This window comes from Vipera berus, assembly GCF_964194415.1.
Source record: "Vipera berus genome assembly, chromosome: 1".
In the NCBI taxonomy this organism is placed as follows: Eukaryota; Metazoa; Chordata; class Lepidosauria; order Squamata; family Viperidae; genus Vipera; species Vipera berus.
Window position 1 is genome coordinate 168,476,076 of NC_138202.1, and position 25,222 is coordinate 168,501,297.

Sequence of the window (25,222 nt, forward strand, 5' to 3'; positions counted from 1 at the left end):
TGGACTCTGTTGCCAGGCTTGTGATGCTGTTTCCCAGACTTATGGTTCTGAGGGACTTCAGTTTGCCTTCTCTATGGTTGGGGGGGGGGCAGAAGCATCTTAGGAGTTTATGGCTACCATGGCAACCATGTCAAGAAGGATGAAGCAAATGAACATCAAGATGGCTGTTTATTATAATGGTATTTCACCTGTGAAATGCTTCCTCCGGAGAAGTTTTTCTGGTGCCTTATATTGTTTCATTTCCCAGCAGGGGAAATGGAAATCTTTTTTATCCTCTCAGGCATTTTAAGTCTCTTGCTATGACTTTTGGCACTTGCAGCATTTTCCTTTTTTTTTAAATTATGTGCCTTACTGTTTTTCATCTCTTACAGCTAGTTTTATTTTGTGGGAGTTTTTTGCATCCAGTTATATGCATTATTTTATATTTTTGATTGACTGATGTACCACTATATTTGTTCTTAGATATTTTTCAAAGTTGTTGAATTATTCACTTACACAATAAAGACCAATGTTGGCAATTTTTTTGTTATTTTTCAATGTAAAAATGCTTTAGTGGTATTAGGAATTTATGTATTAGACACTTATGTACATTTTATTAACAGTGTAATTGTAAGGAATGCATTGATTTCTCTCATTTAGGAAAGCTGGATTTAATTGGTTTAATATTCAAGTTGAGAATGAAAGTATTTTAATCATGTTCAGTATTACCACAGTCTTATGCTTTTTGAAAGGAATGTTGACATATTTGTGTCAACTTGAGTTTAGTTTTAAAAAAGTTTATATAGTCTCTTTCACAATATGATCAAAGCAGTTTATAATACAGGAGGACATAAATGATACATTTCTAAGCAATTTAGGAAACATTACAAAACTATGTCACAATGAAATATTAATATCAAAATAATAATTTCATTACCAGAAGGAACTAGCTGAAATATGGTCTAGGTCAGAGGTCAGCAACCTGAAACAGTGAAAGAGCCACTCGGAACTGGTTCCCTCACAAAAGGAAAAACTGGGAGCCGCAAAAAATGTGTGTGCATGTGCGTACATACGCGCATGCGCAGAACAGGGTTTGACTGAAGAGTGGAGCCAAGGCGAGATATGCACCTACCCTGCATATTTGAATTGATTGAACTTTTTTAGTCCCACTTTTTTTTTTTTGGACTGCACATGGCAGAGGACTGGGAGCCGCAGGAGACGGCTGAAAGAGCCGCATGCGGCTCCGGAGCCACGGGTTGCAGACCTGTGGTCTAGGTAGTAACAAAAGCAAAAGTTAAGTTTCAGAGGGAAGGGTACATTTCAGGATTTTGTAGAAACAGGGAAAAGTATCCTGGGGTCTTGATAATATCGTTCAGTCAGTGAGACTGGAATTCAGAAAGCAAAAGATCAAAGAAGAATTTCTGTGGAAGACATGTTTCAAAAGTCTTCAGTGAAATGTAAAAACAATACAATAAAAAGATGGCATTTTTCTCTCCTTTAAAAAAAATCATCCCAATTAGGGCAATAGTATACCAGATTTAATCAAAAGATTTTGACATTTTCAGTGAATAAAGGAGAACCCCCTAGGAGATCTGCTAAACATCATGTTGTATCTTGTGAGGAAAATTCATTAGGAATATTCCCAGAAATGCTGAAAACTGTCTATTAATTAAATCAACTCTTTCAGCACAGTGAAGATAGGCTACAAGTTAAATGTGTGGCCCTGAAAAATTATCTTTGGGAGCCTTGGTTTATATAAAGAATGAACAATTCTGTTTAAAAGATCTTCTGTTAACAACGTGTTATCTAGTCTTGGCCCACAATCTTTGTTAAGCTGTTAAGAAGAACAAAGACTGAATGTGGGGCAGATGGAAAGAACTGAAATAGTTAGACATAAGACTTCGTTTTGTTTGTGTGTTGTGTATGTGTGTTTCAGTGGCAAATGGGGCTTGGGCTTGGAAAGTAAACAGGAGGTTGGACTTGTTTGGCATTAGGACGGACAACACCAGAAAACAAAGGATCTGGAGCCTAGAATGAGAATTTAAAATACAAACTACAAAAAATAGTGGCACTTCTGTACCGTACCTCTGTGCTGTTACCAAGAAGACCTCTTTTAAAAGATACCAACAATTCCAGCTTATCACCATATTAAGAGTACTATCGCTCTCTATCTACTGATTTATAGTTTGGTCAGACCAAACATGCATCTATCTTATGCCTCCCTTCACCCTTCTCTTTTCTTTCATTTGCCTTTTAAGAAGATATTGTGATTTATTAAACTGCAATTTCAAGCAAAGTCTGAACTATAGCCTGATTCTGATTTGATGATTTGTTCTATAAACATTAAAGGATTTTTTTCCCAGTCGAAGTATCATTAAAAAATGGTGTTGACTTTATGTATGCACTAGAATGAGAGCCTGTGAAGGAAAAAGAAAAGAGTCAAGGAGAAATCATTGTTGGGTGTCACAACTATCTCTGAACTTGGCTGTAGTGGATTTTTAGGATTTTTAGTGAAGATAGAGATGTACTAAAGCTTAAACCCATGGTGTACAGTGCACTGGGGTAGAGGTTTTGTTCTTGGCAGAGGTACATAAGTGGTTCTTGACTTAGGACTGCAATTGGGGCCTGAATTTTGGTTGTAAGTAATGATGGTCATAAGTCGAGGCATTCCTGTGACTGGACCTGATTTTATGACTTTTTTTATTTTTTACAGTGGTTGTTAACTGAATCACCCAGCTGGAAGTCTAAATCCATTCTGGATGGGCATTTTTATGCCAAAACCCAACAAAACATGTTGGAAACCATCAAAAAAACCAAAACATCTCAGATCTGAGTCACTTGAGTTCTACCAGTCGAGTAATTTTGAATGTGCATGTTTTTATCTGTTATAAATTGAATTTCAAATAACCTGTCCATGATCCAAAATACCTTGTATGTACAATAGATTTTAATTTTGACTTGCTTGCATATCAACTGTCAAATCAAAAACTGTGACCAACCAGGTTTTGACTTGAGAGTGAAGGTAATGGTGCTGGAGGTGCAGCCTTTCAACCAGAGACAAATGTAAGTCATAGATATTTCTATTTAAAAGTCAGCGGGGAACTCCCAACTAGACATAAAGCTTTAGCCATGGGGAAAGTAGTACTGATTTCATTTACAAGAAAAACCTGCAGTTTTCATTTCTTCTGTCTAAAGAGGAAAAAAATGCATTAACATGTCCTGGAAGGCTAGAAGGCATGTGTGAAAACCCCAAAGTCGAAACAAAATAAGGGAACTCATGAAATGCTATTCAATTTACAGTTGTGCAGAGCTCAGATAAGTAAATTTATTGTAAAAAAAATATAAAACCATAAGAAACACTTCTAGTAATGGTTGGGTATATCAAAGGTGACCCCAATTTATCAAGAAACAAAAGTTTCAAATTCTTGAGTCTTTTTCCCCCCTTCCTAGTATATACAGTTGTCCAGATGACTCTTTTGGATGGGAGCCCTAGTTTCTGTCTCTCTTGTTTTTGTAACAGACAAATCTGGGATCAGTCAGTTTATGTTTGACCATATGTGAATTAGCTTTTATAGGGGCTACATGTTGGCACTGAATCATTTCTTTTAACTTCAAAACCTGCCCTATAGTGACAGAATGCAGCTGAAGCTATAGTACAGGCTCCAATAGATTCTTGTAATCTCACTGAATCAAGTAAAATTTACTATTTAATCCATCGACCTTGCTATTATAGTAAGATGTGTGTGTGCTAGCCTTAACACCAGGGTATGGAAATTGTAAGGAGTTGTAATCTAATTTATACGATGGAGCATCAGAGACAAAACAAAATAAAAAAAAAATGATCTTACCATTTATAGTATATGCTCTATAGTCTCCTCCTTGCTTACAACATCAATTATGTGCAGAGACTTAGTTCATGTATAGAAGCTTGTTCATTTTGAGCCTGTGCAGCAAAGATCTCTTAAGTTATACATGGTTCCTTATATATAAGATATACGAAAGGTTAACTTCCCATCGTCCTGTGCACTCCCACAGAGAGGGCCTCCTCAGGGTGCCGTCGGCCAGGGAATGCTGACTGGCGGCCCCCAGGGGGAGAGCATTCTCTGTGGGCGCGCCTGCCCTCTGGAATCAGCTGCCTGTTGAGCTCCGGACGGCTCCCGACCTTCGCTCTTTCCGCCGCGACCTGAAAACTTGGTTATTTGAGCTTGCCGGCCTGGACCGAGGGATTGGAATTTTAAATTTTTAGAATGTGATTTATTTGTTGGGGCTAATGTAATTTAATTTATTTTTAACTTTGTATATTGTGTTTTAACTGCCCTGTACACCGCCCCGAGTCCTTCGGGAGAAGGGCGGTATATAAGTCCAATAAAATAAATAAATAAATAAATATTGTTATGACAGACTAGGGAAATCAACATGTAACACCTTCCCAAACCCAAATCATCTGACTATAGTCACAACCCAGTTTCTACAACTGCCAGCAATTCTGAGGCCCGGGAAAAGGGAGATTTCATGGGAGAGGCCTGAGATTGGGTGACTGATGAGTTACAAATATAGCAAAGGAAGGAAAGCCAATTTCTCTGCTGCCTTTCATGCCTCTAAACTGTAACAGGTTGTGCCACTATGAAGTGAGAAGGACAGTTCTGAAATTTCAGGCTCCTTGTAGAGGAGTCTACAAGGATACAGAGAGGGAAGAGGAGGAAAAGTGCTGAACATTTCATCCATTTAAATCTAGAGGAAGAAGGGCCAGTTACTTTGAAGATGAAAGGAGAGGAAGTCAGGGATGGGAAATGGAAAAAAAAAACAGATGCTGTGAGATTTAAATTGGAATTTAAAGTTTCTTATGGGAGAAACATTGCCAGAAACGAATAACTACTCAGCTCTAAGGCTGGAACGTTCAAGGCAAAATGTCCATTGGAAAAGGTTGAAAAAAAAGAAGCACAATAAGTAAATTGCTTCAGATCAAAGAAGAGGCTATTTTATTAGTAGCTTAAAGTAGCTTCATCCTTCTATACCACAGGTCTGCAACCCGCTGCTCTGGAGCCGTATGCGGCTCTTTCAGCTGTCTCCTGCGGCTCCCAGTCCTCTGCCATGTGCAGTCCAAAAAAAAAAAAGTGGGACTAAAAAAGTTCAACCAATCAATTCAAATATGCAGGGTAGGTGCATATCTCGCCTTGGCTCCACTCTTCAGTCAAACCCTGTTCTGCGCATGCGCGCATGTACGCGCATGTGCACACATTTTTTGCGGCTCCCAGTTTTTCCTTTTGTGAGGGAACCAGTTCCGAGTGGCTCTTTCACTGTTTCAGGTTGATGACCCCTGTTCTATACAATACAATTCTTACCTACTTCTGTTGGGTGATAGCATTATATTATCAGATCGACATTTCATTTAAATGCACTCTTGGTATTGTGAAGGTTTAAAATGGACCTTAAGATATTAGATTCCCCCCCTTTATTATTAAACTTACATTGTGAACTTCTTTTACTTTGTCAGCAATCTGACCTAAAATGAGATCTGCTTCATCTTATGCATCCATCTATGTTGTCAAAATTTCATAGAGTAAATATTATTCCTTCTTAAATGCTTGAGTGAACATTTTTTCTGATTTATTTTATTTACTGTAGTGCTCAGTATCTTTTATGAACCTGTGTTTCCTAAGGTATTTTAGATAAAATCACAACTTTGGGGAATTTCCATTTCTTTTCAGCACTGCAGTTTTCTTCTTCCTCCTGCAGCTGCTGAACTTGACCCTGTGTGAGACAGCCATCGGCCATTTCACACCTTCTTCCGGAGATCATGTGTGCCGTTCTTCAAATGACACACATACTTCTTACAAGAGGCTTGTGTGTGATTTGAAGAAAAGGTGTGCAGCATTTGTAGAATGGTACACATGGTCTTCTTGAGAGGTTTCACAGTGCCTCATGAAGCCTGTCAAAACACCTCGAGAAGAGCTGGCTTCAGAGCAGCTACTTCAAGTATGGGTGGAGGAGGAGAAGAAGATGGTGACGATCAGCTGGATATGGCAGCACTGGGGGAGTGCAGGGTGATGGAAGTGGCTGGACTTTATGCTTTGGCACAGAGGTGGCTGACCATACAGGGTTTGAGGTGGCACTCCTCAATGGCAGTGCCAGGGCTGGGGCTGAAATAGAGGCCTGAAGGCAATGGCAACTGGCTGTGGAGGGCCCAGGCCTCTACTACATTAATAGCTACAGCACTGCCACTACGACTGAGGAGTATCAGTGTGCAGGGTGGTCAAAAGAGCAGAATGGAGGAGATAGGCAGGTGGAGGGAATTGAAGAACTGCTTCAATCGTTAGTTGGGTGGGCTACCAAGTGCCCAAATTTTAATCACATTACTGGGGTGTGTGTGATGCAATGGCTGTAACTTTGGTTTAACTACAATTTCTTCAGTGCTGTCATAATTTCAGATGGTCACTGAACAAAGAGTTTGAAATCTTGAACCAAGATAGCAGAAGAATATCTTAATATAAATTGATTGATTGATGATTCGCCATCAGGTTGATGCTGATTCTTAGCAAAATCATATATAGATTTTCACCATGACAATCTGCCCCTAATCTGTCCTTTGAATCTTTCAATGGCGAACCCATTGCCACTACAGATCCACCCATACTGGTTTATCCTCATCTTCTCTTTCCTTCTATTTTTCCCACCATTGAAGCCTTCTCCAGAGAGTTAAGTTTTTGCATAATGTGTCTGAATTAGGATAATTTGAGCCTCATCATTTATGTCTCAAAGAGAGAATTCTGGGTTGATTATTTCATGATCCATTTGTTTTCTTGGCTACCCATGGTGTTTTCAGGAGTGTTCGCCGACACTAAAGTTGAAAAGCATAAATACTCTTCTTATTCTACTCTTTTAAAATGTAACTTTCACTTGCTACAGCCTCAAAGGGAATGCCATTCCTTGCATTACTTTAATTTTTGTAGGTATAGACACATCATGGCATCTGAATATCTTTTCCAAGTCTTTCAGGGCTGCTTTACAAAGTGCTAGTCTCTGGTGTATTTCCTGACTGCTCGTGCCCTTACTCTTAATGACTGATCTCAAGAGGCTGAAACTATTCACCATTTCAGTGTATTCGTTGTTAATTCTGTTATATCTGTTATCAGTAGTTTGGTCTTCTTTATATTTAATTTTAGCTTTCCCCCCCCCAATATATAGTAAAAAAGGTAAAGGTTCCCCCGCACATCCGTGCTAGTCATTTTCCAACTCTAGGGGCCGGTGCTCATCTCCATTTCAAAGCCGAAGAGCCAGCGCTTGTCCGAGGACGACTCCGTGGTCATGTGGCCGGCATGACTAGACGCCAAAGGCGCACGGAACGCTGTTACCTTCCCACCGTAGTGGTCCCTATTTTTCTACTTGCATTTTTACGTGCTTTCGAACTGCTAGGTTGGCAGAAGCTGGGACGAGTAACAGGCGCTCGCTCTGTTACGCGGCACTCGGGATTCGACCCGCCAAACTGCCGACCATCTGATCGACAAGCTCAGTGTCCTAACCCACGGAGCCACCGTGTCCCCTTTTTCAATATATACTCCTTGCCTTTTAGTATTGTAGCTTTCAGATCCTTTGCATTTTTGGCTATCACAGTAGTGTCATCAATATAACACAGGTTATTGATATTTCTTCCTTCACTTTTAAAACTTTCGTTCCTTAATATATATTCAGCACAGAAGTTGAAGGAATAAGGAGAGAATATGTATCTTTATCTACTCCGCTGCCATCCTTAAGCCAGACTGTTTCACTGTGTTCTGTCCATACTGTGGCTTCCTGAGCTCAATAAGATAATGAGATATTCTGGGATTCCTATTCCTTTAATCCCATTCCATGGTGTGATGTGATTGACACAATCAAAGACCTTTTTGTAATCACTGAAGCACATATGAACTTTTTTTTGGCATTCTTTGGCTTTCTCAATTATCCAGTGTGCATCAGCAACAATGTCTCAAGACAGATATTGCACAATAATTTATGAAGTAACTGATATTAAGATTCCTTGGGAAGAGCTTTCCTAAGTATATCGCTTGTTGAATATTATTACCATTTAATTTCTACGCTAGAACAAAATGGAACTAATGAGTCTACTTTCAGATGAGCAGTGGATATATATTATTTATTTGACTGCTATTCTGTCATAATCTCCAAGGTCTGCCCGTAGCTAACAGCACAATAAAAAAATCACAGAACACAGTAAGAGTTAAAGAGATCCATGGTATGTACATGTGTATCTATATAAATAAAATGATGGGGGGACAGAAACTGCCAACAAAGCACAAATTGACAATATCCACATCAATTCCCAAAGTGCTTTCTAGAAGAGCTGTTTTTATTGATTTCTGGAAGGCTACCAGGGGGTGGGTAGGGCTAATGTAACTCACAAGGGGAGGCAGTCTCAAAATGAAAGTGCCAACAAGAGCTGAAAACGGGCCATTACCAGAGATAGGTATGTGGGACATATCCATTCTAGTTGACGACAACTGTGCAAATACCTAGGAACCCAGCCACATTGGGCTTTATACGTTAAAACAGAGTTTTGCATTCCATCAGAAAACCTCTTAATAGTAAATTGAGGCCTGCAGTAAAAGTGTAATATGTACTTGGTGGCAGGTTTCAGTCAGGGTCGAACATGAGCATATCACCTGTGCTCAATCTGGTTCACTTGTTTTCTTTCTCCAGCAGTCTTCTAGTCGTTGTTTCTTCTTCTAAAGCACCTCAGTAAATCAAAAATGAGCAAGGGCTGAGATGCTGCTATGACTCAGAAATCCTGCTGTTCACATAAATACCACAGATACCAGTCCCTTGAGGTCATCACTGCAGTCTGGGGGACATAAAGCTATGAAACGGATTTCCATAGACCAAATTTCCCTGTGGAGCTGTAAGACTCTTTGGAGTGTCTTGAGGGACGACAGGAGGCAGTAGGCACAGTCCAAGCAATTCGTTTATTGGGCAGAGGTCCCGGGCGAGGTACCGCCGGGAATCCCCCGTATTTATAGTAAACAGAAACATCAACAACTTTGTTTAGAACCAATAAACAGGCGGGGTTCTCCTGCCTAACAACAACATCCAATAAGGAGGAGACCGGCTAAGGTAGGCGCGGCTGACAGCGGCTTGTTGCCGGGGGCCAGCTGGCAGCTTTGACAGCTCCGGCTGGACTGCGCATGCGTGGTTAGCTTGGTTTGACAGCTGTCAGTGTACTGCGCATGCGCGGCAGTTTGACAGCTGTCAGAATCGGCCGGTTTGACAGCTGTCAGTGTACTGCGCATGCGTGGCAGTTTGACAGCTGTCAGAATTGGCCGCTTGCCGCGTCTGTGTGGGGGGGGAAATGCCGCGGCAGCCTTTTGACGGCTGTCAACGGCTGCCGGGGATTCCTTATAGTTGTGAGGGGAGTGTGTGTGTCTTTGCTGAGTATGTAACACCCCTTCCCCCCCTGCCCCTGGAAGTTCAGCATGGGTCGGCTTCGCTGTTTCTGCTGCCGGCCCATTCATAGTCAGCCAAGTACGAAGGGGTTTTTCGCAGTCTGGTGGAGCGTCGAAGGCTTGAGCTGGGCTGGCTTGTGCTGGGCTGGTCCTCCCTTTCCTCGGCGGGGGAAGTTTCGGGGCTTGGAGGTTGGGGGCTGTCGGCGACGTCTGGGACGTGCGGTGCTGGGCTAGGTGGCAGTGGTGGCGCCGCTGGGGGGATTATCGTGCCCAGGTGAGTTCGAGGAATGCGGTCTTGTGGCACCCGCGGTCTCAGTTGGTCGGCGTGTCGTCTGATGAGCCTTCCGTCTCCTAAGTCGATGAGGTAGGAGACTGGGCCAGTCTGGTTCGAGATCACGCCCTGTAGCCACTTGTCGCCGGCCCCGAAGTTCTTTGCCCAGATGGGCTGGCCGGGAGGGAAGGTTTTGACAGTTGGTGCGTGGATTGGTTCGGCGGCTGCCCTGTCGGGGTGCAAACGGTCCAGTTTGGTGACCAGGCGGCGCCCCCAACGGAGCTCAGCCGGAGACTTGCCGGTGGTGGAGCAAGGCGTGGAGTGTTGGGCCAGGAGGTATTTCGCCAGTCTGCAGTGCCAGTCGCCGGAGATGATTTTCTTTAGGGCTTCTTTAGTCGCCTTCACCATGGCCTCTGCGAGACCGTTCGTGGAGGGGTGAAAGGGCGCGGAGGTGGCATGCCTAATCAAGTTGGCCCTGGTGAAAATCTGGAAGTCATGAGAGGTAAATTGGGGGCCGTTGTCAGATACTATGACATCAGGCAACCCGTGGGTGGCAAATACCCTCCTCAATCCCCTGATTGTGGCTGCTGAGGTAGTGCTAGCTACAGGGATGACCTCGAGCCATTTGGAGAAACTATCCACTATTATAAGAAAATTTTGCCCTTGGAAGGGGCCGGCGTAATCAATATGAACCCTGGACCAGGGGTTCTTAGTCACCTCCCACTTATGCACGGGGGCATGTGGGGGGGGGTGGCCTGGTCTGTTGGCATAAGTTGCAGGTAGCTACGAAGTTTTCAATGTCTGCATCAAGCCCCGGCCACCATAGGTAGCTGCGGGCAAGGGATTTCATTTTGACCACACCGGGGTGGCCGTCGTGGAGGGAGGTTAGAGCTTGTTGTCTGTGCGGGGTGGGTATAATGACACGGCTGCCCCAGAGGATGCAGCCGAGGTGGGCTGAAAGTTCATGGCGCCTTAGGAAGTAAGGCTGAAATTCTGGACCCGGGGAGGTGGATTGCCAGCCGGTTAAGACCCAGGTTAGAACCCTTCCCAGGAGTTTGTCCTTGCTGGTTGCAGCAGCTATTTCTTTTGCAGATACGGGGCGGTCCGGCAGTTCCTGGATAGCCAGGATTTGGCCGGCTGGTGCGGGGTCTGGGTCGAAGTTGGGCAGGGGCAGTCTGCTAAGGCCGTCTGCATGACCCATTTCCTTGCCTGGTTTGTGTTCGATTTTAAAGGAATATGCTGCTAGGAATGTGGTCCAGCGAAGCATTCTGGGGGATAAAATTTGCGGGGTCAATTTGTCCCAGGTGAAGAGCCCTAGCAGTGGTTTGTGGTCGGTAAAAATTGTGAAGTGCCGACCGTATAAGTAATCGTGAAATTTCTTCACGCTCGCCACTAATGCTAGGGCCTCCTTGTCAATTTGCGCGTAATTGCGCTCGGCTTTGGATAAGGTCCTGGAGTAGTATGCGATGGGGGATTGAGTTCCATCGCTGTGGAGATGGCTGAGGACAGCGCCTATGCCATAGGGTGAGGCGTCGCAAGCGACGCAGAGGGGCATTTTCTCTTTGTAATGGGTGACAGTAGATTTGCTTGAAAGGAGTTGTTTCAATTTGTTAAAACTGTCATCGTGGGCTTGGGTCCAGAGCCACTGGGCTCCTTTGTCTAATAGCCTGTGGAGCGGCTCTGCTATGGAAGCTTTGTGGGGGAGGAAGGCATGATAAAAGTTTATGAGACCCAGAAAGGCTTGTAGTTCTGCCTTATTTTTGGGGGGTGGGGCTGCCCTGATGGCTTTGACTTTAGAATCCGTGGGGTGGATTCCGTTAGCGTCAATTTTGTAACCCAAAAATTCGGTAGATGGAACCCCTATGGAGCACTTTTCTTTCTTTAATTTGAGGCCGGCGGTGCGGAATCTTTGAAGCACCTCTCGCATCCTGTCAGCCAATATTTCCTCGGATTCCCTCGCGATGAGCACGTCATCGAAGTAAGGGCAGACCCCAGGGATTCCTTTAAGGGTTCGCTCCATGGTTTCCTGGAATATTCCAGGTGCCACGGCAATTCCGAACTGCAGGCGGTTCACCCTGAACGCTCCGCGGTGGGTGACTATGGTCTGGGCATTGGCCGTTTGCTCTGAGACTGGCAGCTGCAAAAATGCATGGGCTAAGTCTAGTTTGGCAAAAATAGTGCCTGCCTGAATGGAGGAGAGCACATCCCTGACGGCTGGGACTGGGTAGGCGTGGGGGTTCAAAGCACGATTAAGGGTGGCTTTATAGTCCGCGCAGAGGCGGACTTCCCCATTAGGCTTGACAGGAGTGACTATGGGGGTTTCCCAAGTGCCCCCTTCCGTGGGTTCTATGACTCCCAGTCCAATTAGCCTGTCGAGCTCCGCTTCTATCTTACATTTGAGAGCGAAAGGGACTCTTCTTGCTTTGATCCTGATAGGCAGGACCTCTGGGTTTAGTTTTAGGTCAATGGGGTGGCCATTGAATTTCCCCAGCGACCCGTCAAAAACGTCTGCATATTGTTGGCAGACGGCTTGTAATTGGTGAGGCTGAGAGTGGTTAACGCCCATAATTTTTATCCCCAGGGGTTCGAACCAGTCAAGGCCAATGAGGCTGGCTCGTTTACCTGCTGCGATTTGGGCTGTTAGTTCTCCCTGGAATTGCTGGTAGTTAATGGAGAGCCTAGTTTCCCCTTTTAATTTGATAGGGGCGCCCTGGAAATCGGCTAGAAGAATTTTCGAGGGGGTAATAGGGAACCGGCGTCTGCACTGACGCGCGATTCCTTGTAGAGTGTCCCAGGAAAGGATGGAGACTGAGGACCCAGAGTCCACCTCCATCTCGCAGGGAATTCCCTGTATCCGGACCTGAATTTTAATTTTGGGGCGGATATAGCTGGTGGTTAAGGGCCCCTGGTCCGTGCTAGTGGTCATGACAGATGACCATAGGATCTTCCCTGGCAATTTGGGGGAGGGAATATTACCTTCCGGGGCGGCCTCCAGGTCTTGAAGGGTCTCGTGGCCGGTGCTGCGGCAGGTGGAGCGAATGTGGCCGGTTTTGCCGCAGCCATGGCACTTGGCATTGTGAAATTTGCACGATGCCCTGGCATGGTTGCCACCGCAGCTGGCGCACTTGGAGCGGTTGGTGGTCTCCTTTGAGCCTCCGGCCGGCCGATCTGGTCTTTTGTCACCCTCACGGCGAGCCTGGGGGTTGGCGGGTCTCGGACGAATGGCGTCCACTTCGGTCTTCTGCTCGGCTGTTCCCGGGTCGGAATTTCTAGGGCAGTCATGGTGGACTGATCCTGTGAAGGGATTTCCCGCCGGCAGCGCGTCTTCCCGATGGCTATCTTCGTACGCCATGATTTCAATCGTTAACTCGGCCAGGTCCATCGTCGGCTTAGTGATGAGTTTTTTCTGAAGCTTCAGGTTTCTCAGACCGACGATGACCTGGTCCCTTATGCGGTCCTCGAGGTCCGGGAAACGGCAGCGTCGGGCCGCTTGTCGGACTGTCGCTATGAACGACTTGGCCGGCTCGCCTGGTCGTTGGTACTGGCGGGCGAAATTCAGGCGCCAGTACAACTCGGACCGTCTCGGCGAGAAGTGTCGATTGAGGCGGTCGACTAACTCGGCCTATGGCACAGTGGCCACTGGATCGGGGTCGCAGAGCCCTACGGCGACATCATAGACCGCCGGGCCGCTGAGGCAGAGGAGCGCCGCGGCTTTGGGGCGATCCTCGACGATGTTATTGACGAGGAGGTACCCCTCCACTTGCCCGAGATGTGATTCCCAGCCCTCGGGCTGGGAGACATCGAATTCTCGGACATGCCCAAGATTGGCCATACTGTCTGGTCTGCGGGTCTGCTTAGGGTGGTGTGCGTGGAGGGCTCTCCCGAACCAGCAAGTGACTTCAGCGGTGTCAGCTGGTGGGACGGCTTCCCTCCTTCACTTGAGGCTTCAGCTAGTGACCTCAGCTAACAAGCAGACCCGTATCCCATCCTCGTCGCCAGGTGGAGGGTCTTGAGGGACGACAGGAGGCAGTAGGCACAGTCCAAGCAATTCGTTTATTGGGCAGAGGTCCCGGGCGAGGTACCGCTGGGAATCCCCCATATTTATAGTAAACAGGAACATCAACAACTTTGTTTAGAACCAATAAACAGGCGGGGTTCTCCCGCCTAACAACAACATCCAATAAGGAGGAGACCGGCTAAGGTAGGCGCGGCTGACAGCGGCTTGTTGCCGGGGGCCAGCTGGCAGCTTTGACAGCTCCGGCTGGACTGCGCATGCGCGGATAGCTTGGTTTGACAGCTGTCAGTGTACTGCGCATGCGCGGCAGTTTGACAGCTGTCAGAATCAGCCGGTTTGACAGCTGTCAGTGTACTGCGCATGCGCGGCAGTTTGACAGCTGTCAGAATCGGCCGCTTGCCGCATCTGTGTGTGGGGGGGGAATGCCGCGGCAGCCTTTTGACGGCTGTCAACGGCTGCCGGGGATTCCTTATAGTTGTGAGGGGAGTGTGTGTGTCTTTGCTGAGTATGTAACACTCTTAACAACCAGGCCTCACAGTTCTTGTCAGTCTTTTTGGTTCCACATTCACTGTCTCATATACAATACATTCACACATGGAAAATCTCTTCTACTGCCATTTCTATCCACCTACACATCCATCTACCCTTGGCCAGATTAACCACATTTTTGTCAAAAAAAACAAACACCCATTACCAGATGCGTAATAACTTTCTGCCTTTTTTTATTCCATTCAATCATATCTGATTCTTAAAGACTGTCTTGAAATGAAATTCAATGTACATAAACGAAAGGTTTTTCACTTAGGCCAGAAAAACAAACTGTATAAGTACAGGATAGGTGAAACCTGGCTTAATGTCAGTAACTGTGAGAGGGACCTTGGAGTCCTAGTGGACAATCACTTAAATATGAGCCAACAGTAAGCCAGTGAAACCCTAGGGTGCATTAATAGAGGGATAGAATCAAGATCATGTGAAGTTCTAGTAGCGCTTTACAAAGCCTTAGTAAGACCACACTTGGAATACTGCATCCGATTCTGGTCACCACAATATAAAAAAGTTGTTGAGATTCTGGAAAGGATGCAGAGAAGAGCAACAAGAATGATTAGGGGGCTGGAGGCTAAAACATACAAAGGATGGTTACAGGAAATGGGTATGTCTAGTCTAATGAAAAAAAGGACTAAGGGAGACATAATAGCAGTGTTCCAATATTTGAGGGGCTCCTTCAAAGACGGGGTCAAACTATTTTCCAGACCATCAAAAGGAAAGATAGCCTGCTGTCTTAATCATTACATCAAACTACACTCTAGCTTTCTGCCTATTAGCATCTTAATATAAATTATATTACTATAAAGCAGAGACTGTATCTCAAGACAATCATGGTAATTAAAAGTACATGCTTCTTCTGAGTTTTGAACTAGTCACCTTCTGCATATCAGGCAAACGCTAAACTGCTATGCTACTAGAACATTACTGATAATAATAAGTACAGCAGAGGCTCAAACTGTAGGGTGGTGACTGCTGGCTGACTCAGGTGAGTGTTTATTTCTGATATGGTGGACTACTAAACTGCTGTACTTCACTTTTTCTTTCTTTTTCTAGAATAAAATAAAGTTCAGCAAGCAGATTAGACAACAATGCTTGCAGTAACACAAGGTGTAAAACACTACTTCCAACCTGGGGCAGGAAAACACAGGTGGAGGTTACATTCACATCAGCTGGGACAAGAGGATTATTTTATCTCTTCTTGTCCTCCAGAAATGATTAGTGGGGCTGTACTTACCAAATAATCTGATAATATATATTCTTAATTAGCAATCTTAGTTACTGCAATCCAACAGGCAGGTACTGATTCTTCATATTTAACTTATTAAAATGTTTAAAATATAACATTTTTACTTAAATATCAGGGTGTATAATCTATTATATGTATTGATTACCCACAATACATTAGCAAGCTCTGCATACTTTTGTATGTTATTAAACTATGCACACTTGATTATAAACCTATTCCATCAGTATAATATTGGGAGGACTCATCACTGCTATGCTATCATATCTATAGGTTGTTAAAGTGAGGGAGAAAGAGGAAGAAGGAGAACATTTTTCTTGCTTTAATGTGTACCATGGGAGAAGCATACTCTGCATTGTATACTGGAATTAAAGAATTGTACAAAATATAGTACCACATTATTTACTCTATTTTATACCATGATAGGCTATCACAATTCAGCACGCAAATTGTATAGGTGACATTAGACTATTTGAGGAACCAAGAGATTTATCTAAAACATAACTCCATCTAGATTCATCTGCCTAGGTTTTTAATTAAACTAATACAGCTCTTGAATGATACCCTTTCTTTCTATTCTTTCTAGTTTTGAGGTAGTTCATATAAGAAATCCTTCCAAAACTCTGTATGTTTTTTTCCTAAAGGCAGAATTTGGAACTCAGCCTTCTACTTTTGGGCTATATATCTCCCTGAAAATATGTGCTTTCTGGCATATGCTGTTGAGTGATGTGAAAAGATACACTGGAGGAAGAGATTTGTTTGTCTTACTCCATCCAACTTAAATAACCCAAACCCCCTCATAGTTGGCAACAGGGACTTAAGAAATTGTTGTTGTTGTTAGCTGCTAAGTCGTGTCCGACCCATCCCAACCCCATGGACAACGTTCCTCCAGGCCTTCCTGTCTTCTAAGAGATTGATAGGGTCCCTAAATATTTTTGGGATGTTATTCCATAGCCTTGAGGTTGTAAATAACTTAGTATTGTATAAGCATCAGACATGATTATGTTAAAATTAAATTGTATTAAAACTTGTAAGATTTATTCAGTTTGGCAAGTCGTTGTAGGTTTACAAGTTTACATGAAATGAAATGCACAGTTTAATGATCTAACCTCCTATCAAATTTGTTTATTCTTATTCTTCTGTATGATTTCAGGATGGTTGGCTCTGTTACAGAAAGTCACTGAAACCTGAAGGAAATTGTATTGAGATCTCCTCCTTTTCACTGCCAAAAATTGTTGGCGGGATTCTCTTTCCTACTTCCAATAAATCTTTAGGTTTTAATCTCCTAGAAACTCAATGTTGCTAAATTTATTTCGTTTATTAAAGCAAACTTTTATAAGTTTGACTATCATTTTTTCCCTCTCTTGTTGCCCTCTTGTTATTTTCTTTCCCTCTTACTCACCCTCTCTATCTGATGCTTAAGAACAGCATCACGTACAAAACATTAGTTTATGGGATAAGCAAGTGCTTTTCCATCATATCAGAATCCTTTTGATGCCACTTCAGTTCAAAGGGCTTTGAGAATGGCTTACAAAGAAAGTATTTGTCTCACCAATCATTCCATAACATAAGGGTGCTATTGAAATAATAAACAATTGCTATTCAAGCTATCCTGGGATATCTGAACAGAGCTTATTAAAGAGGTAGCAGTCAGTTTTAACCTACTTCTCCATGTTTAAATTAATCTACCCTTAAATCCTAATGCATCCAAAAGAATGGGTCTTTCCACTTTACCAAAGCTTATGTCAAAAGCTGCATGTTGCAAGAAAAAAACTGTTATTGTCACTGTGGTATCTCTGCTCACACACTGCTTCGTGTAAAAACCTCCCGTTATATTTGTTGCTTCCATGCTCTCGTTTGTCAGAGAAAGTCCATGAAATTCAATGACTTTCTGTTCTTCTGAATTAATTTGGTTAATTATAATTATATTGTAACATATAAAATTCTAAGCAGAACAAAAGATGCTGAAATAAGCTGCTAAAGATCTGTTTTCCACATTTTCTAAATCTGCTGTTTTAAAATGAGCATGATATTTCATATTAGCCTACCACATGCTAAAATTGAGATTTTTTTTTAGGTATATAGCCCTCTGGAACCAGCTCCCTGTTGAGCTCCGGACGGCTCCCGACCTTCGCTCCTTTCGCCGCGACCTGAAAACTTGGTTATTTGAGCTTGCCGGCCTGGACCGAGGGATTGGAATTTTAAATTTTTAGAATGTGATTTATTTGTTGGGGCTAATTTAATTTAATTTATTTTTAACTTTGCATATTGTGTTTTAACTGCCCTGTACACCGCCCCGAGTCCTTCGGGAGAAGGGCAGTATATAAATCCAATAAAATAAATAAAAATAAATAAATAGTTAAGGGCCAGTTTGCTCTAGTGGTTAAGGCACCAGACTAAAAACCAGGAGACTGTGAGTTCTAGTTCTGTCTTAGGCAAAAAGCCAGCTTGGTGCCCTGGCTAGTCACTTTCTCCCATACCTCTGAAGGAGACAATGTCAAATCGCTTCCAAAAACTTTGCTAAGAAAACTGCAGGGACTTGTCCAGGCAGTCGCCACAAGTCAAGACTGATGTGAAGGCATCAAGAAAAAAAGTAAATAAAAGTATGTGACATAAAAATAAACACAGAGTTCTCTTTTCCATTCATTCAACTTTTTCAGTAAAAGGTTAATTCTTTCCTTCTTGCTTCTATCTACCAAGTTTATCTTTTTTATAGAGTACAAATTTGATGTTATAATTCATTAGAAGAGATATATTGAGGCATAGTTAACATATCTTGGTGTGGCTGGGTCTTTCTAGCACTGTAAACATATTAAGAGAGAGAAACAAAAAGTATCAGTGTTAGCAGAGTCATAGGCAGTACGTGAAGCCTATTTCATTTACATTTAGATGGTTTCCAATTGAGACAAGTTATCCTTCAGTACTAGCTGGATTTATTTGGTTCCACGATTTAGGTTAATGCTAACAACTTACTTTGGAACTAGAATAGGAAGAATTTATGGATAATTCTTCCCAGTATTGAATATTCATAAAGATTGTGGTTGCTTGATATTAATTAGAAAACTTGTGACATGTATGGATCTAGCCTCCAGAAGTAGTTAAGATTAAAATTTCAACAAGGATTGGAATATTTCTGAGGAGTTACTCTCCCCAGAATAAGCATCTTCTACCATCTATTAAGCTGTGAAGAAGGATAAAACAATATAACTAAGGAAAATAAATTATAAAATTTAAACTCATGACAATAAATGTGACACTGACAGAGAGTATGCTCAGATTAGAGATCAGTGCTTTAAAATATTAAGAGTCTGATTAAGAATATCTCAGGAATCTATAATTTGATCACATGATTAGCATATAATAATTGCTTAGAATCTATGGGGTAATTTCTCTATCCTATAAATAATATCCATATACAATAATCTCTTTTAATTGTCATTCTCCTTACTCATGATTTCTCAATCATGTATTCATTATTTCTTCTTTTTATAGGTTCTTTACTTATTTTGTTTACCGCTTATGGGCTATAAAAGAACTTTATATTTAAGTAGTATATTTTTGTGGTTTTAATATAAACCTTTTGCTCCAGGATTGAAACGTGGATGGGTAGGACACTTCAACCTAATTGATCAGACACCGAAATTCTGTTGCCATTGGTCACCCAAATAACATGATGCACATTTACAGTATACAAATCAGAGAAAGAAAGGTTTGTTTTGCCCTTTACTATCAGGAAGAATACTTAGCTTCTCTGGGACTGATGGATGTCACCCATTCACATCGCCAAAGGAACAAGAGCAAAATTCTGTTTATACAAGAGTTTCAGGAAATTAATACTAGCCGCCATCTATAATTTACAGCATAATATTCCTTCCTTCCTAATGGCTTTGAAATTTCCCCATTCTCTCTGATTCTTCCCTCTATTTTTAATTCCTTGTTTGCCATGTTTTATAAATTTGAGGATAGGGCCTATTTCTTCATTTTAGTAGATGTACTTTAGGAGAGAATAATTGCTCAGAAAAATAAGATAAAAGGCTATAAATAAAGCAGTGCATAGAAAGGTCCGGTCTCCATGTTGGCCTTTTGTTAAACACTTATCAGCAAGAAAAATGAGAAAAGTTTGGATTAAGTCTTAAGTAAATGACACTATCTGAGGCACCATCATAACTGAAAAACTTGCAAGACAGGATTTATTACTCGAGTGATAGTTGCCAGCTGGAAATATATATGTATTGTAATAAAACTAATTTAATTTATACAGTTTCAAGGGAGTACTTATACAAGATATTGCTTAAATGGTACTGTATGCTTGTCAGAACTGTAAAAGAATATATTACAATATATTTGAATATGTTGCAGATGTAGAAGGAGAAAAGAACATGCATTCATATTAGGAGAGCTTTAAAATATTAGTTAAATATATAATATAATATAATGAAAATATATAATGAAATACAACTAAATCCATAAATGTGTAATTAATGAATAGGTTGATTCCAAATATTCTACACAAATTTTTTAATGGCATTCTGGGTATCTTTAAAATATTTCCTTCTTGAGTTTTGTCGATATTATATATTGGTATACGTTGCTATTGGTGAGTATCAATAACTCTGTTGATAAATTATTGTAACTTCCAATTTAGTTTGCACCTAAAACCACTTCCTGCAATATTTATTCCAAGTATTCTATGCTAATTTTTAATGGCATTCTGGGTAACTTTAAAACATTTACTTCTTGAGCTTTGTCGATATTATATATTGGTATATGTTGCTATTGGTGAGTATCAATAACTCTGTTGATAAATTATTGTAACTTCCAATTTAGATTGCACCTAAAACCCCTTCTTGCAAATGTCTATATTCAGATCAAAGCAAACACATGCACTCTGTTCAGCTAGCAAAAATATAGCCTGAAGCTTATCAGCAAACATAAAAAGAAGGTGATGGGATAAAAGATATGCAAAGGCAGAGTGGGAGGGAGATGAATAAAAGTAAATTTATTACTTTTTCATCACCTATCAAAAAGCACAGAATTTTCCAGAGCTATTGGAAATACCACTGTGGGTACTTGGCATGGCCAAGTACCAAAACAAGTAGCCTTAGGTTATTCCAATCTTAACCATTTCATGGAAAGAAGGACACCAGGTGATGCTTTCTCTATTCTACACACACACACACACACACACACACACACACACACACACACACACACAAACAAACAAACAAACATTATTGATGTCCTTTCCCCAGTCCTGTTAGTTCCTTATACTGGAATAAAAAAATAATATTGAGTTTTGGCTGAGTGATAAGATTTATCTTTTTTCAAGGTTCATTGGCTTCTATTATCTACTGTTCTGTACCTCAGAATAAGAAGTGATATTTCCTGAAGTCTGCAGTAATGCTTTATGGATTAAAGCTGCAGCTTGTTTAAGCTTACTTGGGAATACATGGATATCCAGTTGAAATTGGTAGAGTTTATTTTTTTTAGTAGAGAAATATGGATCACAGAAAAGGATACTTAGTCCTCCACATATGACCAGGGGCCAGAATTTCTGTTGTTAAGGAAAGCGATTGTTAAGTGAGTCATGTCGGAGTTTATGATTTTTTTTGCCATGGTTGTTAAACAAATCACTGCAGTTAAGTTAATCATGCAGTTTCTAAGCGAATCCAGATTCCCCATTGACTTCGCTTGTCAGAAGCTAGCTGGGGGGGGGGGGTCACAGATGGCAATCACATGACCTTGGGATGCTGCAAGCAATGTAAATACATGCCAATTGAATTTTGAAATACAAGTTCCTAAGTTTTGATCACATGACTGTGCTTGAAACCTGGAAGCTTGGTAATATTCTGCTGAAATACTGTTATTATTTTTAAACCTATGGGGTTTTTTTTAATTAAAGGGGTAAATATCTGGGGTAGAAGAATAACTACTGCCTTTTTTCTCTTTATACAATGACCTTCCAAACATCTTTACTCTGTGATCAAGAGATCAATCTCTCCAGCATTTCAACTCCAACAGAATAACAACAACAACAACAACAACAACCACAACCCTATACCATTTCAGATAAATGGCGGTCCAGTCTCTTCTTAAAAACTTCCAGTGTTGGAGGATTCACAGCTTCTGGAGGCAGGTTGTTCCACTGGTTAATTGTTCTAACTGTCAGGAAGTTTCTCCTTAGTTCTAGGTTGCTTCTCTCCTTGATTAGTTTCCATCCCTTGCTTCTTGTCCTGCCTTCAGGCACTTTGAAGAATAGCTTGACTCCTTCTTTGTGGCAGCCCCTGAGATATAGGAACACTGCTATCATGTCCCCCCTCGTCCTTCTCTTCATTAAACTACACATACCCAATTCCAGCAACCATTCTTTATATGTTTTAGCCTCCAGTCCCCTAATCATCTTTGTTGCTCTTCTCTGTACTCTTTCTAGAGTCACAACATCTTTTTTACATTGTGGTGACCAAAACTGGATGCAGTATTCCAACTGTGGCCTTACCAAGGCATTGTAAAGTGGTATTAACACTTCACATGATATTGATTCTATTCCTCTGTTAATGCAGCCTAGCATTGTGCTGGCTTTTTTGGTAGCTGCAGCACACTGCTGGCTCATATTTAAGTGATTGCCCACTAGAAATCCAAGATCCCTCTCACAGTTGCTACTATTGAGCAAGGAACCACCTATGCTATACCCGTGCATTTGGTTTTTCTTGCCTAAATGTAGAACCTTACTTTTTTCACCATTGAATTTCATTTTGTTAGATAGCTCCCAGTGTTCGAGTCTGTCCAGATCCTCCTGTATCTTAAGCCTATCTTCTGGAGTGTTGGCTATTCCTGCCAGCTTGGTGTCATCTGCAAATTTGATGAGTTCCCCATCTATCCCCTCATCCAAATCATTGATGAAGATGTTGAAGAGCACTAGGCCCAGAACAGAGCCCTGGGGCACCCCACTACACACTTCCCTCCATGTAGATGCAGTTCTGTTGAGGACCACACGCTGAGTACGGCCGGTCAGCCAGCTACAAATCTATCTGGTGGTGCTGCTGTCTAACTAATCTACATTTTTCTATCTTATCAAGTAGTAAGTTGTGGTCTACTTTATCAAATGTGTTACTGAAGTCCAAGTATACTGTATATTATCACATATTTTGATTAGATGACTACTGGAAGGAAAATGAAAGAGTTCTTGGTTAAAAAAATAAAGGGAGTCAATGAATGACTCAGCTTAGTTCATCTAGTGCTCAGATTATCAAAAATATCGATGGAGATGGAGAAAAAAAATAAAACAGCAACATCTGATAATGAGGAGGCTAACTAACTGTCACAATTCGCAAAAGTTATGGGAAAATGAATTAGAAAAATCAGGAACAAAGCAAAAAGCTGGCATATATAAATGCAGTAAGATATTAGTAAATTATTTATTTTAAAGAAGGCAATGTACTTTTCAATGTTTTTTTATTGACTTCTTTTTATGAAACTGTGTTTCATATTTACCCTGAAATGCAGAACCACTTCAATAACCATCAACTTTGTTTATTAAAGAGGCTTTTTGTAAATATTAGATTTGCTTCTGTTTGTACCAATCTTTTTTGAGGGGTGGAAGTTTGCTTTTGTAACAGAAAAATATTCAGTAAAATATATCATTATACAATATAGATTTAAGAGTGCTTGTCTTTTTTTTCTTTTTTTTCTTTTTTCTACAATTTCTTTGACTGGGACTAGTTCTTATTTATGTATTCATGGCAGATTCCTGATCAATGACTGTTCTGAACCAGCCTGCTACCGGCCTTGCAATAAGGCAAACCCCTGTTCAAACAGTAGAGACTGGAGAGCGTCTGAGGCTGCAAAGCGTCTGCCAAGATTTATTACACAAACAAGAAACAAAAACACTGGAACTTGAATCCTCAAACGGAAGGGTTGCTTTCAGCAACCAGCCCTTCCCCAAACACTCCTTTTATTTAGAGTTCAGGGCGTGGCCTCCCTGTGCCTCCTCCCGAGGAGTCCCACAGCCTTTCTCTGTTTGTTCCTGCTCGACTGCCTCCTGCGTCGGGCGTCCTTGAACAGGGTCATCATCCTCCGCACTATCGGGCTCACGCAGCTGAGAAGAGGGCCCCGGCTGAGGGCTCTGCGAAGCCTCCAAGCCGTCATCAGCCAGTTCGTCTTCCACACCCTCCTCCTCCCCCTCATCTGAGTCATCCGAGACATCTGAGCCGGCTGCCGGACCCACAGGCTGGCCCTGAGTCACAACAAATGACATTCAGTTCCTGTGTATAGAAGTAAAATGTGCATATTGAGTCCCCTGTATAATATTTATTTTACAGTCTTTTACTGAAACCTCAGTCGAGCTCTTAAAGCCCAGAGGTCATGAATAGTACAATATATCAACTTGTAAATTTCTGCAGTAACTATTCTTCTTAGAATTGCAAACATAATCAATAATGAGTATAAGACTTGGTAAGCTTCATATCTGCATGTTGTACTTATATACGTGTGTGTACGGCGAAAACATTACATTCCTAATAAAACTATTTTTTCATCTTTGCTCCAGATGGATCATTGACAAAATACTTGTTTCTATTTTGGGGTGTGTGTGTGTGTGTGTGTGTTTGTGTATGTACATATGTGGCAGGAAGTGCATTTATAACCCCGATCAGCAGCCAGGTTGCTTCAGCCAAGTTTAAAACTGGTTTTATATCCTGTTGCTTTTGTAATAAACCACTGATGTTGGTTTAATCAAGAACATGTGTGGTACATCAAAATGATGCCTAGAAGATCTTAATGGAAAACAATTGATTATAATATTTATTACTGGATTAGTTGTTAGACAATCCCTTTCAACCTTATTACTATAAAAGTACATTTCACAGCCATGTTTACAAGAAACAATATACATTGATTACCTTTTTTATATACCACTTGTACATTTGAGTATACTGTATTTTAAGCAAATGTAGAAGTCATTTATGGGCAGAAGAGTGTTACTGTGTAACTATGAATATAAAGGAATGAAACTTGGATTTTAATATCAGAATCTTACTTTTTTTTGGTTTGAACAAATGAATGTTGTGAAGATATTACTAAAATAACTATGCATGCTTTTAGGCATACATGTCTAAAAAAAGGGAAACTTATCATTGAGTGATAACCAGGCATTGAACTTGAAATATAAAACTTAGGCATATGCTTTTTCCATTATCCAATGCCACACTTAGCAAGTACATATCCTAAACATCCTTGACTGCTTCAGAGTAGAAAAGACACCTCTCAGTCCTCCAGGTTGTCAAGTTCAAAATTTTCAGTTAAAAGTTGGATAGACTTTGCACTAATCCCATCATCCATTTTGAGGTTTTTTTTCAGAATAATAGTTTTTGGGCCAGTATAGGTCCAAGTCACTTAATCTACAAATAGATCCCAGTGGCCACTGGTTGTCCCTCATTATCTGATATAGCTCTGTTAGATGATATGGGTAAATGTCCTGAAATTTTAACATGTCTGTTGCTACCACAGTATAAAATTGTAAATGGATGTTAAAAATCTTTTTGTTTATTTAAATATGGAAATCTCTAATAATTTTAGGCTCGTATCAATCACACAATATTTCATTTAAATAGAAATTTAAAGTTTAAAATGGGTTTAATTCCAAACTCCATTTTGTATTATGTAAAATATAAAATAATGTAATTCTGGGTCTATCGGCACAGATATGCATAGTTAGCATCTTTCTCAAAGAACAT

General features: G+C 41.4%; 1 protein-coding gene across 1 annotated transcript in view; it reads left to right on the forward strand.

Annotated features, from left to right (window-relative positions):
• The window catches only part of GULP1 (GULP PTB domain containing engulfment adaptor 1), a 150,829-nt gene that overhangs the window by 34,697 nt on the left and 90,910 nt on the right, over positions 1-25,222 (forward strand). The gene's annotated exons all lie outside the window — the stretch shown is intronic.